We start from the raw sequence: 16,744 nt of genomic DNA, 5'->3' as shown, positions 1-16,744 counted from the left end.
CGGTTCCCTGCTCCGCCTCCTCCGCCCTCCGCCCTCCGGCCTCCGCCGCCGCCGCCGCAGCCCCCGCCCCCGCCCCCGCCCCCGCCCGGATCGCCGCCCGCCGAACCGCCCGCGGGGCTGCACAGCACCCAGGCCGCGGCCAGGGGCGTGGAGCAGTGCGGGAAGTGTGCGTGTGGGTCTGTGTGCGCGCGTGTCTGTGTGTGCGCGCGCCGCCCAGCCAGCCGCCGGGGTAGGGCAGCTGGAGGCGTCAGGGCCCGCAGGGCCTTTCGGGGTCCACACGGGTGCGTGTCCAGATGCGTGTGTGTGTGTGTGTGTGTGTGGTGTAATTGGTGTGTACGTGAGGGCGCACGCTGGTGTAGATACCCGTGTGCGTGTGTGCACGCGAGAGTGTGCTGGTGCGGGTCCGTGTGCACGCCGTGTGCGCGGGCCGATTAGGAGTGTATGTGTGCAGATGGAGCGGTGTGCACGCCTTTGTGCAGCTGTGCATGTGTGCAGGCGCGCTCCCCCGCGCACACAGAGGGCAGCCTTTGTGTGTGCGGGAAGGTGAAAGCTGAGGGTCTGCCCACCCCAAGGCCGAGTTCCTGGCGGCGCCCCTGGTGCGGTAGGAATGGGGGTTTGAGGGGGACTCTGGGTGCCTGGCAAAGCAGTCGACCTCTGCTCCACCCTCCCCTCAACCCAACTCCCCACCCTTCTGGAGAGATAACACCCAACAACCCAACAGAGACAGGAAGCAGGGGTGGAGGGGGCAGGAGAAGACAGCGACAAAGCTGGGGCACTGATGAGGGCGGGAGGGGGACCGGAGGGGGCAGGGGCAGCGGTAGTGGCTGCCAGAAAAGAGGAAGCCATGAGAAGAGGAGATAAGGAAGAGGGCAGAGAGCTGGCCTGCTACGCCCCGGAGTCTGGCCTGGTGAGGTAGCAGGATGCAAAGTACCCTAGCCCAGGCTGCTGTGGGTGACCCAGGACATCAGCTCTCTCAGAACCAGTCTCCAAACATGTAAAGTGGGAAACTAATACCAGCTTGCAGAATTGGTCATAGGTGTTTGCTGATCTCCCCTGAGTGCCTGACACACAATAGGTGCCAAGGAGATGTAAACCCATCCCCCTGCGTGCCTCATGAGATGTCCTTTGAAATCCTGGCCGAAACCCTGCTTTGTCTGAGGTGACTATTGCTTTACTGGCCGACGAGAGTGTGACGTCTTTCGCTGCTGGGATTTGGCTCATTGGCCCTGATAGGTCCCTGATATTGGCATATTAATGGGAGGAAATGAAGCTATCATTTACTCTGATGTGATTGTGGGTCTGTAAACATCTCCTGTAATTATGCTCAGAAACAGATACCTATGCTGGTTATATAGTCGGGTAAGGATATCCCGATGGAATTACCATAATTACGTCCAGATGGCAAGTGATTGGGGGTTTGAGGGACCGATAGGCAGGCAGGGTGGTCCAGGGTCTGGACAATGTTCGGAGCGAGGAGAGTGTGGATTATGGTTTAGAACTCTCCTCCTGGCCTTGATCACTGGGCGCCACCCTCACTCCCACAGAGGAAGGAGAGGAAGCCACCTGCTGTTTCTACTAAGGGCAGAGATCTTGAGAGGAATACACCAGAGTCTTGTCTAATGAGAGGAGGCTCACTGTGTGAGCCAGAGAGGATCCTTACTAAGATGGAAACCAGGCCAGTTTCCCCACCTAGAAAACAGAAGTTCAACCAAACCACATGATCTCCATTCAGATACCCTCTGCCAGCACACAGCTCTTCCCCGCCCAGTTTGGCAAGCATGGCTCTGACCTTCTTGGGACGCGGAACAGACTGGTCGCCTGTAGAGTCAACATGCAGGATTTCACGTACACCCCGGCTAGCCCATAAACTTCACTCGGGGGTGTATGGTGTGCCTGACACGGCTTGATGCTCACCATTCTATGAGATAAATGTTCCTTTCCCTTTTTTATAAAAGAGCAAACTGACGCTCAGAGAAGCTAAGTAGTTTGCCGAAAGCCGTAGGTTCCTGTGGACCTTGGCCTCTGCCTTTCCCTCTCAGGCCCTCCCCCCAAGGGGAGCTAACATGTAGTAGAGCCAGAACTTGGCCCTTGATTTACTCCTCATTCAATAACGGTTTGTTCAACGTGCCACACGTGGCTCTAGGTCCTTACAAACAGTGATCAATGGGACAGAAGGAGCTGTCATTCCAGAGAGGGATGTAGGCGTGGGGAAGAGGAGGGAAGGGGGTATCTTTACTTTACCTGTCAGGAATACAATCTGTTATGTATTCCTAGTGTAATTAAAAATCAATAAAAATGTAAAAGTAGTAATCTTGAGGGGACCTCTATAAATATAAACAATCTCATGTCAGGCAGCAATAAGTGTTATAAAGGACATAAAACGATGATTAAAGCATACTGGCGGCAAGCGTTCTTAGGAAAAAGCTCTTCAAGGAGATGACCCCTGGGCTGAGACCTGCAGATGAGGAGCCAGTGCTGTGTGGGGTGTGGGGAGAGCCAGGGGCAGAGGGAGCAGCAGGTCCAGAAGCTGGGCCTTTCGGAAGCCCAGGACCAGGGTGCCTGGGTTTGGGTGACGGGAAGAAACGGTGAAGATCGTGCAGGGCCTGTGGCTGGAACTAAGGAGCTTGGGGAGCCAATGGAGGACTTAGGAGATGAGTAACAGTGACTACATTTTTAAAGGTCACTCTAGCTGTTGGAAAGAGATATCTTGGAGCAAGACAAGAGCAGAAGCAGTGCACTCTATTATTGCAGCAAGCAAGAGAGAGTGGATATGGCTTGGACTAAGGTGGTGGCAGCAGAAATGGAAAGAAATAAAGAGATTCATTTATATTTGGAGGTAGAGCCAACGGCACCTGCTGAGGGACCAGCTGTGGACAGGGGAGGATCCAGGCTTACTCTAAGGGGCCAGACAGGTCTGTTTGTTCCACCTCATTGCAGGCCACCTCCCCCTGCATTTCTCCAAGGGCACTGATGGTTGCGAGGCTCAGAGGCTCTTTCCTGTCTCAACCAGTTTGTAACACACCTTCCACCTGAAAACCAGAGTAATTTTTCTAAAAGGCAAGTAGATTCTACTACTGAGGAGATTCTCCATCTTGTAGGAGATGGTTATCTTCAACCAAGTCCCAATCTGAGCCAGTCACATGCTTGAATATTTACCACTCACAATAATAATAATTCCTTACTGAAAGGTAGAGAGAAATAAAGTATTATCCCTGTTTTATAGATGAGGAAAGAAAGGCTCTATGAAGGAAAGTGCCTAAGCCAAGGGCATAGCAAATAAAAGGTAGAGCTGCAGCTCAAACCCAAAGCTTCTGCTTAGCTGGTCAGGTAGTTGAATGTCAGATTGAAGTGTGCGTGGGTAGGTGGGTGGATGAGTTTTCAGCTCCCTGCTCAACAAAGGATGTGAGGCTGACTGGTGCATACCTTGGAGATGTTAAAGGTTAATAAACAAAGGATCTTCCCTACCTCTGCCCAAACTAGAAATCTGGATGTAATCACTGATTCTTCCTTTAATCCCCTCAATCCTTACCAAGCCAATCCTGGGCATCTATCTCCTACGTGTCCCCCTATCTAGGGGATCATGTTAAGGATTTGATTTTTATCCAAAGATCACTAAAGAAGCTTTAAAAGATTGTTTTTTATATTTTTATTGATTTCAGAGAGAGGAAGGGAGAAGAGAGAGATAGAAACATCAAGGATGAGAATCATCCCGGGCATGTGCCCTTGACTGGAATCGAACCTGGGACCCTCCAGTCCATAGGCCGATGCTCTGTCCATTGAGCCAAAGCAGCTAGGGTGAAGCTTTAAAAGATTTTAAGCAGAGCAGTGACACACTCAGACATGTGTTTTGCAAAGATGGCTCTGGCTGTCGTGTGAAGAATGAATTGGGCATGGGCCAGAGGGGATGCAGAGGGGAGACTAATTAGGAGGCAGTGTGCGCAGTTTAGGGGAGGAATGGTAACTGCATTCCAGGGAGAGAACATTCAACAGCTGCAAAGCCAGGGAGGAAGAAAAGGGCAAGATATTTTGGAGGAATTCAGATAGATCTGTGGCCAGAGGACAGAGAGGGAAAGTGGGGAAGCTGAAAAGGAGGAGGGGCCATATCCTGAGGAAGCAGCTCACAGATGGGTCAGCTTCAAATATGTTTTACATCTATCTATCAAGATTTCTTGCCCTAGCTGGCTTGGCTCAGTGGATAGAGAGTCAGCCTGCGGACTGAAGGGTCCCGGGTTCAATTCCGGTCAAGGGCACATGCCCAGGATGTGGGCTCGATCCCCAGTGGGAGTGTGCAGGAGGCAGCCAATCAATGATTCTCATCATTGATGTTTCTATCTCTCTCTCCCTCTTCCTTCCTCTCTGAAATCAATAAATATATATATATATATATATATATATATATATATATATATATATATTTTAAATATGTCTTCAGGATGGGATTACTGGTGTTTAACTTCACTAAGTGGACAATTCAAGGTTCTCATCTGTAATCAACAAACCCAATTCTGGCTGACTTTAATATACAAAGAACTTATTGGCAGGATATCCAGGTAGCTGCTACTGATGAATCAAGAACACCGCAACTCAGACCCCTCTATTGCCAGCACTAAGCCTACCCCTAGAAACTGCATGTGGCCACTGCACCAGAAAGAATTCTTTGCTGGGTTTCATCTTTGAGTCAAAGTCGCCCATGCATTTCACTGGCTGTACCTAGTCATGTGCCCTTGCCCTAGGTCATGTGACCCTGTCCTTGTTGCAAGGACCCAGAAATTGTGTTGTTGGCATTTGTGATGTCCATACTGGAAGGCAGGCTTTAACTTACTCCAAGAATCATAGGGTGAAGGATTCCTCAAACATAAGAAGAGAGTTTAGAGGCTGAGTAGCCAAAAAAATATAAATATCCATTTTACTGTGAAATGCAGCCAAGTGAGCTACAGTAATAACTCAGAGCCAGGAGATGACAGGGAAGGACAGATACCCTTGTTAACAGAAAGGCCTTTGTCAGGTTGTTTTAGTATTTCTAGCTTTCTAAAAAAAACAAAACAAAACAAAAACAGAGACAATGGTTCTGATTCTAGTTATGGTGAAGTATCTTGTATCAGAAACCCTCCTGCAGATAACAATTCAAACTTTAACAATACAAAATATAACAACAAGGATTTGAAGGCACTGGAGAGCAAGCAAAAAGAATCAAAACTGGGTGGAATTTCACTCCTGAAAGATGGGGATCACACAGGGTGAAATCTAATTTTATATGCATTTCCCCAGGGGGACCTCCCCATTCTGGGCAGTGTAGGGAAGCTAGAATTTAAACAGAAACCTTAAGGGAGCAGAAGGCTGCTTGAGGTATTAGAGGAAGGAATGTGGGGTTGCTAGAATGGCTAGAAATTTAAGGGAAGGATCCTGGAAATGGGGAGCCACCGCAGGGTTAAGACTCTAAATCTGCATGTAGACTGATCTCAAGTACTTGGTTGACTCATAACTCTACATACATGGTGATGGCTCTCAGGGGAAAGTAGTAGCTAGAAAGCTGAAAGAACTGAGCAGAGATTTTAGATGTTTCCCAGCATGGGGGAGATGAGTTCGAGTCTCCCCAAGTTATTGCAATTTGGTAAACACCTCAGGCTTTCCACCGAACCCTCAGAAGTACTATGCCTTAACAAGAAAGACAATGTCCCAAAACTAGGGTTTGGGCCCGAAATTAAAGGCAAAATAAAATAGATCCAATAGCCCAGCCCCAGGGGTTCAGTGGTTGAGTGTCGACCCAATCAGGGTACATGACCGGTTGCGGGCTGGGTCCCCAGTGAGGGGCATGCAGGAGGCAGCCAATCGATGTTTCTCTCTCATTGATGTTTTTATCTATCTCTCCCTCTCCCTTCCTCTCTGAAATTAATAAAAATATATATTTTTAAAATAGATCCAATAGCCAACAATTGGAAACAATCTAAATGTCTACCAATATGGGTAGACCAAATGCAGTATATCCATACAAAGGAATACTATTCAGCAATTAAAATAAATAAAATATGAATATGTGCTATGACATGGATAATCTTCAAAAACATTACGCTTTGTGAAAAAAAGCTAGACACAAAAGACCATTGTTGTATAATTTCATTGATATGAAATGCCCAGAAAAGGCAAATTTATAGAGATAGAAAGTAGATTAATAGCTGCCTGGGGCAATGGGGATTGACAGTAAATGGCAGAGGGACCTTACTAGGGTGAAGGAAATACTATAAAAACTTGATACATTCACTAAAAAGAATCATTAAATTGTAAACTTGAAATTATTAATTATATGACATGCTTTTATATAAAAAATGCCTCAATAAGATTATATTTTTTAAAAATAAGTGATTAAATTAACAGAAATTATTTAAACATTAAGCCATGAACTGTAACAATTTTTTCTCAGATCATCCCCAAAAGGTCAGTTAATTAAGAGGAAGAGATAAATTCCAAATAGAAATGATGAATGTTTTCTTAGTTTACTGACAATCTAATTAATGAATAGGAGTTATTCAATTCCTACTAATAAATAAGATGGATTCAACTAATGAATAGTTTTAATAATCAAACTAACACATTGAAAAAATTGTTTAATGTTTTCCAGATTTGACATAAAATATTGACATTAAAAAAGATAACATAGCCCTGGCCTGTTTGGCTCAGTGGATAGAGTGTCAGCCTGTGGATTGAAGGGTCCCAGGTTCGATTTTGGTCAAGGGCATATGCCTGGATTGTGGGCTAGATCCTCAGTAGGGGGCATGCAGGTGGCAGCCGGTCAATGATTCTCTCTCATCATTGATGTTTCTATCTTTCTCTACTTATTCCTTCCTCTCTGAAATCAATAAAATAAAAAAATTTTAAAGAATAAAAGATAACATAAAACTGATAACAGGGCACTACAGGGAGGTCCTCAATGACAAACAAGTTAAAGAATAAAAACACATTTAAGATTAGTTACCGTATACAAAAAATAATGATAAAAGGGCCTTAAAGCGCACACATGAAAAAAAAACACATCAGTTTTGTACCAAATTTGACAAGAACCTTAAAATTTTGTGACATTACTAATAATAGTTAAGCTAAAAGAAATTTTTCTAAATCACAAAAAAAAAAAAAATGAAATGAAATGGATCTGCCTTAATAAAGCATACGATTGAGCTTCCAGAGTTCAGGATGATCAGCCAGTCATTTAACTGCCTACTAGAAGAGTGGTTGGCAAACTCATTAGTCAACAGAGCCAAATATCAACAGTACAACGATTGAAATTTCTTTTGAGAGCCAAATTTTTTAAACTTAAACTATATAGGTAGGTACATTATTAACTTAATTAGGGTACTCCTTCAATCGCACTGTACGTGTGTGCCCGCATGTGGCTTGCGAGCCGCGGTTTGCCGACCACTGGCCTAGAACAAAAGTCAACACTCTCCATAGGAAGATGACAAAATCTAGAGTCTCCACAGCATATCACTTAAAATGTTCAGCACAAAAACAAAAATTACTAGACATGTGAAAAATAAACAAACAAAAATACCTGGAAAATGAAACCCATAGTCAAGCAAAAAAGCAGTCAATAGAAACAGACTGTTGGAATGACCTGACGAGAATTTTTTATTTTTATTTTTTAAATCTTTATTGTTCAGATTATTACAGTTGTTCCTCTTTTTTTCCCCCCATAGCTCCCCTCCACCTGGTTCCCATCCCACCCTCTTCCCTTACCTCCCCCCCACTGTCCTCATCCATAGGTGTACAATTTTTGTCCAGTCTCTTCCCGCACCCCCCACACCCCTTTACCCCTGAGAGTTGTCAGTCCACTCCCTTTCTATGCCCCTGATTCTATTATATTCACCAGTTTATTCTGTTCCTCAGATTTTTAATTCACTTGATTTTTAGATATACTTGTTGATAGATATGTATTTGTTGTTCATAATTTTTATCTTTACCTTTTTCTTCTTCTTCCTCTTCTTAGAGAATACCTTTCAGCATTTCATATAATACTGGTTTGGTGTTGATGAACTCCTTTAGCTTTTTCTTATCTGTGAAGCTCTTTAGCTGACCTTCAATTCTGAATGTCAGCTTGGCTGGGTAGAGTAATCTTGGTTGTAGGTTCTTGCTATTCATCACTTTGAATATTTCTTGCCACTCCCATCTGGCCTGCATAGTTTCTGTTGAGAAATCAGCTGACAATCATATGGGTGCTCCCTTGTAGGTAATTAACTGTTTTTCTCTTGCTGCTTTCAATATTCTCTCTTTTGTCTTTTGCCCTTGGCATTTTAATTATGATGTGTCTTGGTGTGGTCCTCTTTGGATTCCTTTTGTTTGGGGTTCTGTGCACTTCCTGGACTTGTAAGTATATTTCTTTCACCAGGTGGGGGAAGTTTTCAGTCATTATTTCTTCAAGTAGGTTTTCAGTATCTTGCTCTCTCTCTTCTTCTGGCACCCCCATAATTCTGATGTTGGTACGCTTGAAGTTGTCCCAGAGGCTTCTTACACTATCTTCAAATTTTTGGATTCTTTTTTCTGTTAGCTTTTCCAGTTGAGTGATTTTTGCTTCTTTGTATTTCAAATCTTTGACTTGATTCTTGCATTCCTCTAGTTTGTTGTTGGGTGTCTGTATAATATTTTTTATTTCAATCAGTGTATGTTTAATTTCTAGTTGGTCCTTTTCCATATCCTCGAGGGTCTCTCTCATATCCTCAAGGGTCTCGCTAAATTTATCGGCCTTTTCTAGGAAATTCTTGAAAAACCTTATAACCGTGGTTTTGAACTCTATCTCCAGTTATTTGTTTTCCTCCATTTCTTTGGTTTTTGATTTGTTTCTTTGTCTCTGCATTTTCGCTGCTTCCCTGAGTTGGTAGGGTAGCTTTGTGTGCTAGTTGGCCTATATGGGCCAGTGGCTCAGCCTCCCCAGTTACCTGAGGTGGACACTCTTGGTGCACCACTTTGTGGACTGTGTGTACAACCTTGTTGTAGTTAAGTCTTGATTGTTGTTGGTATCAGTGGGAGGAGTTGACCTCCAGGCCAATTGGCTGTGAGGATCAGCTGTGTCTACGCTGGGAGACAGCCTTATTCGACTAGACTTGCAAAATTGCAAAAGCCTCTGTGCTCAGCTTGGATGGGGCGGAGTTTCAGGGTGGAGCCTACAGCCTTGGCTTCCCGTCAGCCCCGCCCTATGAGGTTCCTGGGTCTCAGTGTCCCTCAGTGTCCCTCGGTACTAGCTGCAAGCACCTCTGAGAGAAAGGCGCCCTGGAGTTTTGCCCGCTGCCAAACAGTCTAGTCTCTCCCCCAATGAATCTGGATTCCCAGATTCTCGCCCGGAACTGGGGTTCAGCACAGTCTGGAGCTTTTGTCTCCTTCCCGCTAGGGCAATTCAGCGGCACAGTCAACAGTCCGTCCTCTGCACGCATTCACGTGCGCGCCTCCGGAGCTCTGCCTTTCGCCGCTCCCCTGAGTTTCCGCCTTACAGCCCAGATTCCCCCAGTATGAGCCTGGTTCCCCAGGGTCTCGCCCAGAACTGGGGTTCAGTGCAGTCGGAGCTGGGGTTCAGCACAATCTGGAGCTTTTATCTCCTTCCCGCTAGAGAACGCCAGCCAGGCACTCAGCCGCCCCGTCCTCTCCGGCTCCATCCTCTCTGCACGCGCACGCCAGTGTCTCCATACCTCAGGCTTTTACAGCTCCTCTGATTTTCCTTGTTGTTTTCTCTTTCCTTCTAGTTGTAGGATTTCCAGTCAGCCAGCTTTCCTGTGGTTCTGGATGATGTCCGTTTTGTCTTTCAGTTGTATTTTTGAAATTGTTGTGTGAGGCTGCAGTTTAGGTGTTTAACTATGCCACCATCTTGGGTTTCTCTGACCTGACGAGAATTTTAAATCGGCTGTTGTTGAGGAGCACACGAGACTTGGTTGGAAGGTTTGCAAGGAGGACCTTCTGATAAAAGGGAAGTGTGTGGAAGGCCATCTGCCCTATTTATCAGAATTCTGACTTAGGGGAGACTTAGGGATTGGTCAAAGGCAGTGCCCCTAATTATTCCTTGACCTTTCCAAACAAGTCTGTGCATGTTCAAACCCCCGAGTGTTTACTGGAATCCTTATGCCTAATCCCTGGATGCCCTTGCCTAGAGGACAATGTAAACACGTGTGTCCTCCCAAGATTACTCACCCTACTGATTGTATCAAAAGATAAAAATTCCAATAAAAGCCTAACAATGCAGGCAATCGAGGCTGCCTGGTCACTTCGGCCAGGCTGTCCCTTAGCCCTCTCCCCCACAGTGAAACTGTGTCAGAGTTATCTGTTCATCCGTCATTCAGGGGCTGCTGGTCAGCCCCGGCAAGCTATTATAAATATGTTCAAGAATTTAAAGGAAAATAGGTTCACAATGAGTAAACAGATGGGTAAGTTTCAGCACAGAAATGGAAAAACTTTAAAAAAGAACCAAATGGGAATTTTAGAGTTCAAAATACAGTATTTGAAATGAAAAAACTCACTAGTTGGGCTTACTATCAATTGGTGGCAGCAGAAGAATGAATGACCTTGAAGATAGATCTAAATTACCTAACTTGAAGCATAAAGAAAAAGAATTGCCTCACTGACTTATAGACAAAATAGTGTAATTTCAGTCCCAGAAAAAGAAGTGGCACCTCTTGCTGTGCAAAAGCTTTTTATTTTGATGTAGTCCCATTTGTCTATTTTCTCAGCAAAAGAAACCACCAACAAAACAATAAGAAGGCCCACTGCATGGGAGAACAAATTTGCCAATGTTATCACCGATAAGGGTTTAATCTCCAACATTTACAGGGAACTCATACAACTTAACAAAAAGAAGATAAACAACCCAATCAAAAGATGGGCAACGGACCTAAATAGACACTTTTCGAAAGAAGAGATAAGGAAGGCCAAGAGACATATGAAAACATGCTCAAAGTCGCCGAAACCGGTTTGGCTCAATGGATAGAGCGTTGGCCTGCGGACTGAAAGGTCCCAGGTTCGATCCCGGTCAAGGGCATGTACATTGGCTGCGGGCACATCCCTGGTAGGGGGTGTGCAGGAGGCAGCTGGTCGATGATTCTCTCTCATCGATGTTTCTAGCTCTCTATCCCTCTCCCTTCCTCTCTGTAAAAAATCAATAAAAAAAAAAAAAAAAAAAAAACATGCTCAAAGTCACTAATCATCCGATAGATGCAAATCAAAAAGACAATGCGGTACCATCTCACACCTGTCAGAATGGCTATCATCAACAAATCAACAAACAACAGGTGCTGGTGAGGATGCGGAGAAAAGGGAACCCTCCTGCACTGCTGGTGGTAATGCAGACTGGTGCAGCCACTGTGGAGAATAGTATGGAGTTTCCTCAAAAAACTAAAAATGGAACTCCCATTTGACCCAGTGATCTCATTTCTAAGAATATATCCCAAGAAACTAGAAAAATCAATCAGAAAGGATATATGCACCCCTGTGTTCATAGCAGCACAATTTACCATAGTTAAGATTTGGAAGCTGCCTAAGTGCCCATCAGCAGATGAGTGGATTAAAAAACTGTGGTACATCTATACAATGGAATATTATGCTGCGGTAAAAAAGAAGGAATTGTTACCATTTGCAACAGCATGGATGGACCTGGAGAGCATTATGCTAAGCGAAATAAGCCAGTCAGAGAAAGATAAATATCACATGATCTCACTCACTTGTGGAATATAATGAACAACATAAACTGATGAGCAAAAACAGATCCAGAGTCAGAGAAGCATCCATCAGACTGTCAAACCTCAGAGGGAAGGTAGGGGAGGGTGGGGTGAGGGGGAAAGATCAACCAAAGGACTTGTATGCATGCATATAAACCTAACCAATGGACACAGACAACAGTGGGGTGAGGGCATGTGTGGCGGGAGGGTTGAGGGGCAATGGGGAGATAAGGACACATATGTAATACCTTAATGAATAAAATAAAATTAAATTTAAAAACAAGACGTGACACCTCACCAAAGAAGATATTCAGATGGCAAATAAGCTTATGAAGATGCTCCACATCATATGTCATCAGGGAAACACAAATTAAAACAACAATGAGATACTATTATACAACTATTAGAATGGATAAAATCTAAAACACTGACTATACCAATTGCTGGCAAGGATGTGGAGAAAAAGGAACTCTCATTCAAGGCTGGTAGGAAAGCAAAATGGTACAGCCACTTTGGAAGACAGTTTTATGGTTCTCACAAAATTAAACATATTCTTACCATATAACCTAGCAATCATGCTTCTTGGTATTTACCCAGATAAATTGAAAACTTACGTTCACACAAGAATCGACATGTAGATGTTTATAGCAGCTTTATTCATAATTGTCAAAACTTGGAAGCAACCAAAATGTCTTTCAGTAGGTGAATGAATAAACTGAGATGCATGAAAACAATGGGATGTTTATTATTCAGTACTAAAAACACATGAGCTATCAAGTCAGGAATCTTTTCTTTTTTTTTTTAAGTGCCCTGACCGGGAATTCAACCAGAGACCTCTTGGTTCCTGGGTCAATGCTCAAACACTGAGTCACACCAGACAGGCAGATATGGAGGAATCTTAAATGTTTCTTAACTGTGTGAAAAAAGCTGATCTGAAAGGCTACATACTGTGTGATTCCAACTACAGTACATGGCATTCTGGAAAAGGCAAAACTATGAAGACAGTAAAAAAAAAGATCAGTGGTTGCCAGTCATTGAAGGGAAGGGGAGAGAAGAAGAGGTGATCACAGATTATTCTTAGGACAGTGAAAATACTCTGTATGATACTACAATAGTAGGTACATATTATAAACTAGAGGCCCGGTGCATGACATTCATGCACTCCAGGGGGTCCCTCAGCCAGGCCTGTGCCCTCTTGCAGTCCGGGAGCCCTTGGGGGATGTCTGACTGCCACTGTGCTCGCCAGCCTTGAGCCTAGCTTAGGGCTTCTGGCTGAAAAATGCTCCCCGTGTGAGAGCGCACTGACCACCAGGGGGCAGCCCCTGCATTAAGCGCCTGCCCCCTGGTGGTCAGTGCACGTCATAGCGACCGGTCGTTCCGCCATTCGGTCGATTTGCATATTAGCCTTTTATTATATAGGATTTGTCCAAACCCATAGAATGTACAACATCCAGAATGAACACTAATGTAAACTGTGGACTTCAGGTGATGATGATGTATCAATGTATGTTCATCAGTTGTCACAAATGTACTGCTCTGTGGAGGATGTTAATAGTGGGGGAGGCTGTACTTGTGTGGAGGTAGGGGGTATATGGGAGATCTCTATACCTTTCTGAATGCTTTCCCTTTAAGATAAAGAACAAGCCGAAACCGGTTTGGCTCAGTGGATAGAGCATCGGCCTGCAGACTCCAGGGTCCCAGGTTCGATTCCGGTCAAGGGCATGTACCTTGGTTGCGGGCACATCCCCAGTGGGGGGTGTGCAAGAGGCAGCTGATCGATGTTTCTCTCTCATCGATGTTTCTAACTCTCTATCCTCTCTCTTCCTCTCTGTAAAAAATCAATAAAATATATTTAAAAAAAAAAAAAAAAAAAAAAAAAAAAGATAAAGAACAAGGCAAAGATCTCAGTTCTCACTGCACTTCTATTTAACTTGATATGAGAGATCCTAGCCATTGTAATAAAGAATAAAAAGAAATAAGAGGCACAAAGATGGGAAAGAAAGTAGAGCTATTTGCAGGTGACATGCTTGTTAACAAAGAAAATACTAAGGAATGTACAAACAACTGCTAGAATTAATAAATTAAGTCAGCATATAAAAACCAATTGTGTTTCTATATACCAGCAGGAAGGAATTGAAAATAAAATTTAAAATTCTATTTACAAGAGCATTGAAAACATAAAATACTTAGGAATAAATTTAACAAAAGATATGCAATTAATAATTTATATTTTCACGCCGAATATTATAAAACATTGTTGAGAGAAATCAAAAGAGATATAAATAAATAAAGAAGTATGCCAAGTTCCTGGCTTGGAAGACAATATTTGGTTGTTATTTTCCCCAAATTAGTCTATACATTCAACACAATCCCAATCAAAATCCCAATAAACTTTTTTTTTTTTAGTAAAAATTTATATAGAAATAGCTAAATCAATCTGGGGGTGGGGTGGAGAAGGACAAAGTTGGAGGACCCATACTACAAGATTTTTAAAAAATTTATCTTTGGCCGCTCCGGCTGCACCAGGCTGGCGCCGAGCTCCGTGCCCCGTGCCCCGTGCCCCGTGCCCCGTGCCCCGTGCCCCGTGCTCCGTGCCCCGTGCCCCGTGCCCCGTGCTCCGTGCCCCGTGCCCCGTGCCCCGTGCCCCGTGCCCCGTGCCCCGTGCTCCGTGCTCCGTGCTCCGTGCCCCGTGCCCCGTGCTCCGTGCCCCGTGCCCCGTGCTCTGTGCCCCGTGCTCCGTGCTCCGTGCCCCGTGCCCCGTGCCCCGTGCCCCGTGCCCCGTGCTCCGTGCCCCGTGCCCCGTGCTCTGTGCTCCGTGCTCCGTGCCCCGTGCCCCGTGCTCCGTGCCCCGTGCCCCGTGCTCTGTGCTCCGTGCTCCGTGCTCCGTGCTCCGTGCTCCGTGCTCCGTGCCCCGTGCCCCGTGCTCCGTGCTCCGTGCTCCGTGCTCCGTGCTCCGTGCTCCGTGCTCCGTGCTCCGTGCTCCGTGCTCCGTGCTCCTGTTAAGGCAGCGCCGCCGGCTCCTTCCAGCGCCATCATGATCATCTACCGGGACCTCATCAGCCATGACGAGATGCTCTCCGATGTCTACAGGATCCGGGAGATCGCAGACGTGCTGTGCCTGGAGGGAGAGGGGAAGATGGTCAGTAGGACAGAGGGTCACATTGATGACTCGCTGGTTGGTGGAAATGCCTCCGCTGAAGGCCCTGAGGGCGAAGGTACCACAGCACAGTCATCACTGGTGTTGACACGGTCCTGAGCCATCACTGGCAGGAAACCAGCTTCACAGAAGCAGCCTACAAGGAGTGCATCAAAGATGACATGAAATCAATCCAAGGGAAGCATGAAGAACAGAGACCAGAAAGAGGGAAGCCTTTTATGCCAGGGGCTGCAGAACAAATCGAGCACATCCTTGCCAATTCCAAAAACTCCCCGTTCTTTATTGGTGAGAACATGAATCCAGATGGCATGGTGGCTCTGCCGGGCGGCCGTGAGGATGGTGTGACCCCACATGTGATTTTCTTTAAGGGTGGCTTAGAAATGGAACAATGTGAACAAATCGGGCAGTTTGGCTCTATCTCCTGTTATCGTAACTGGCTGCCGTTTTTCATCCCCACACCAAGACTAGGCAAATGGGGCTGATGTTATCTTGAGCTCTTCGTTTATTTTGACCTTGATTCATTTGGAGCAGAGGCATTGTTTTTAAGAGAAAAAAAATGTCACGTAGGTTGTCTAAAAATAAAATGCATTTCAACTAAAAAAAAAAAAATTATCTTTATTACTGAAAGTATTACAGATGTCCATTTTTCCTTGCCCGTGTCCTCCTCCACCCCGCTCCCAGACCCCGATACTACATTATTTCAAAACTTAATATCAAGCTACAATCATGAAGACAGAATGGTACTGGTGTAAGGACAAATAGAATTTAAAAAATAGATAGGCTCACAGGTCAATTGCCAATGAACATCCCCTTCTGGTCTGTAAACTCTCTATTCTGTATCTGGATCTGGTTCCTTGCAGCATTTCCAGAGTCTAAAACAGGGCTCAATGAACGAATTATTGTAATGCAACTTAGTAATCAGAGCATAGTACATAGTAGAAACTCAATATTTATGAAATACTTGCATTTTAAGGAATGGGGTGGGTATAACAATCTGGTCTCCTCCCAAGGTCAAATTGTCTGCCCCCGGACATGCAATTTTGAAGGCAAAGAAACTGTAACCAGACAACCAAAGGGTCCGGGCTGCCTGTCACTATTTGAGCCAATTAAGCAGAGACAGGGTTGAACCATAATTGAGCATTTGGCAGGATGGGAGAGCAGCAGGTCATCCAGCTGCTTACACTGGGTAGAAGGACAAAGATTACATGAGACAGTAGGAATTACAGGCATGGGAAAGTACGCACGTATAATCACTAGAGGTTACAAGTCATGCAGGCTTGGTGGGGAGGGTCACGGAGGGCTGGTGCCTCCAGGAGCCTGGGGCCAGATTACAGGCTGCAGGGGCTGGGGGTTGTAAAGAGCAAGTGCCTCCAGGACTAGATTGTTTCAGCCACGAGGCTGCAAATCTTTCCATAATGGTAGGCAGTTCTCAGGACAGAAGGATGGACTGCATTCCGATGTTAGCTCCCATGTCCCAGGGTGTACAACTCCCAGCCAAGTTAGAATGTGCTTTCTCTAATCTGAATAAAACAATCCTGGTTAACAGAGCGTGATTGATATTTCTTATAATTGTAGCTAGTCCCCAATATTCTATTTCTACCCCTAACAAAACCATTCTACTTTAAGGGATCCCACCCCATTTCTCCTAGTTCCCGTCCTTAGAGTCCTCTCTTCCCTTCACCTTAGCCATCCAGAAATCGGCATAGTCAGCTCCCTGATCTGCTACCTGCCTATCCTAGGACTCCAGAATACCCACCCCAACACACACCAAATCCAGAAAGCAGAGTATGTCATCAACTCGAGACGATACAAGCCGTGGATTCCTTGGTCTCCTCCCGCAGAACAAAGACCAAGAAGAAGTGAGAGGTAGGGCTAGCACTGCCCCCTGGGCCAGGGTGATCAA

The 16,744-nt window shown here is 45.3% G+C and overlaps 1 pseudogene; it reads left to right on the top strand.

Annotated features, from left to right (window-relative positions):
• Positions 1 to 14,718: 14,718 nt before the first annotated feature.
• Positions 14,719 to 15,323, top strand: LOC129151297 (translationally-controlled tumor protein-like; annotated as a pseudogene).
• Positions 15,324 to 16,744: the final 1,421 nt, after the last annotated feature.

This window comes from Eptesicus fuscus, chromosome 13, assembly GCF_027574615.1.
Source record: "Eptesicus fuscus isolate TK198812 chromosome 13, DD_ASM_mEF_20220401, whole genome shotgun sequence".
Taxonomy (NCBI): Eukaryota; Metazoa; Chordata; class Mammalia; order Chiroptera; family Vespertilionidae; genus Eptesicus; species Eptesicus fuscus.
This window is presented reverse-complemented; position numbering and strand designations above follow the sequence as displayed.